This window comes from Stegostoma tigrinum, chromosome 40 (assembly GCF_030684315.1).
Source record: "Stegostoma tigrinum isolate sSteTig4 chromosome 40, sSteTig4.hap1, whole genome shotgun sequence".
Classification (NCBI taxonomy): domain Eukaryota; kingdom Metazoa; phylum Chordata; class Chondrichthyes; order Orectolobiformes; family Stegostomatidae; genus Stegostoma; species Stegostoma tigrinum.
The window spans coordinates 15385984-15388483 of record NC_081393.1 but is presented as its reverse complement, the minus strand read 5'-3'; the positions used below and the strand labels follow the sequence as shown (position 1 = coordinate 15388483).

The 2500-nt window shown below is 49.3% G+C and overlaps 1 protein-coding gene across 1 annotated transcript in view; it reads right to left on the bottom strand.

Moving 5' to 3' along the window:
• The window catches only part of LOC125447978 (phosphatidylinositide phosphatase SAC2-like), a 174064-nt gene that overhangs the window by 58589 nt on the left and 112975 nt on the right, over positions 1-2500 (bottom strand). The window lies entirely within an intron of this gene.

Genomic DNA, 2500 nt, shown 5'->3' with positions numbered 1-2500 from the left:
TCACACACTCTCTCTCTCTCTCTCACTCACATACTCACTCACACACAGTCTCTCACTCACAAACTCACTCACACACACTCTCTCTCTCACTCACTCACACACTCACTCACACACTCTCTCTCTCTCACTCAATCACACACTCTCTCTATCACACACACACTCTCTCTCACTCACACACACACTCTCTCTCACTCACACACACACACTCTCTCTCTCTCTCACTCACACACACTCTCTCTCTCACTCACACACACTCACTCTCTCTCTCACTCACACACACACTCTCTCTCACTCACACACACTCTCTCTCTCTCACTCACACACACACACTCTCTCTCTCTCACTCACACACACACTCTCTCCCTCTCTCACTCACACACATTCCCTCACTCTCACTCACACACTCACAGAGTCTCTCTCTCTGTCACTCACACACACTCTCTCTCACTCACACACACACTCTGTCTCTCACTCACACACTCTCTCTCACTCTCTGTCACTCACTCACACACTCTCTCTCTCTCACTCACACACACACACACACTCTCTCTCTCACTCAAGCACACACACACACACTCTCTCTCACTCACACACTCTCTCTCTCTCACTCACATACTCACTCACACACTCTCTCTCTCTCACTCACAAACTCACTCACACACACTCTCTCTCTCACTCACTCACACACTCACTCACACACTCTCTCTCTCTCACTCAATCAATCACACACTCTCTCTATCACACACACACTCTCTCTCACTCACACACACTCTCTCTCTCACTCACACACACACTCTCTCTCTCTCACTCACACACACTCTCTCTCTCACTCACACACACTCACTCTCTCTCTCACTGACACACACTCTCTCTCTCACTCACACACACTCACTCTCTCTCTCACTCACACACACACTCTCTCTCACTCACACACACACTCTCTCTCTCTCACTCACACACACTCTCGCTCTCTCTCTCACTCACACACACACTCTCTCTCTCTCTGTCACTCACTCACACACTCTCTCTCTCACACACACTCACTCACACACACTCTCTCTCTCACTCACACACTCATTCACACACACTCTCTCTCTCACTCACACACTCACTCACACACACTCTCTCTCTCTCACTCACATACTCACTCACACACAGTCTCTCACTCACAAACTCACTCACACACACTCTCTCTCTCACTCACTTACACACTCACTCACACACTCTCTCTCTCTCACTCAATCACACACTCTCTCTATCACACACACACTCTCTCTCACTCACACACACTCTCTCTCTCACTCACACACACACACACTCTCTCTCTCTCACTCACACACACTCTCTCTCTCTCACTCACACACACTCACTCTCTCTCTCACTCACACACACACTCTCTCTCACTCACACACACACTCTCTCTCTCTCACTCACACACACTCTCGCTCTCTCTCTCTCACTCACACACACACTCTCTCTCTCACTCACACACACTCTCTCTCACTCACACACACTCTCTCTCATTCACACACACTCTCTCTCTCACTCACACACACACTCTCTCTCTCACTCACACACACTCTCTCTCTCACTCAGACACTCTCTCTCTGTCACTCACTCACACACTCTCTCTCTCACACACACACTCTCTCTCACTCACACACACTCTCTCTCTCACTCACACACTCACTCACACACAGTCTTCCACTCACACACTCACTCACACACACTCTCTCTCACTCAAACACACACACACACTTTCTCTCCTTCTCACTCACACACACTCTCTCTCTCTCACTCACACACACACTCTCTCTCTCTCACTCACACACACTCTCTCTCTCACTCACACACAGTCTCTCTCTCTCTCACCCACACACACACTCTCTCTCTCTCTCACTCACACACACTCTCTCTTTCTCTCTCTCACTCACACACTCACTCACACACACTCTCTCTCTCTCACTCACACACTCACTCACACACACTCTCTCTCTCTCTCTCACTCACACACACACACTCTCTCTCTCACTCACACACACACTCTCTCTCTCTCACTCACACGCACTCTCTCTCTCTCACTCATACACACACTCACTCACACACTCACTCACTCACACACTCTGTCTCTCTCTCACTCAATCACACACTCTCTCTATCAGTCACACTCTCTCTCTCACTCACACACACTCTCACTCACACACACACTCTCTCTCTCTCTCTCACTCACACACATACTCTCTCTCTCACTCACACACACACTCTCTCTCACTCTCTCACACTCTCTCTCACTCACACACACACTCTCTCTCTCACTCACACACTCACTCACACACACTCTCTCTCTCTCACTCACACACACACACTCTCTCTCTCTCACACACTCTCTCTCGCACACACACACTCTCTCTCTCTCACACACTCTCTCTCTCACACACACTCTCTCTCTCTCACACACTCACTCACACACACACTCTCTTTCTCTCTCACTCACACACAC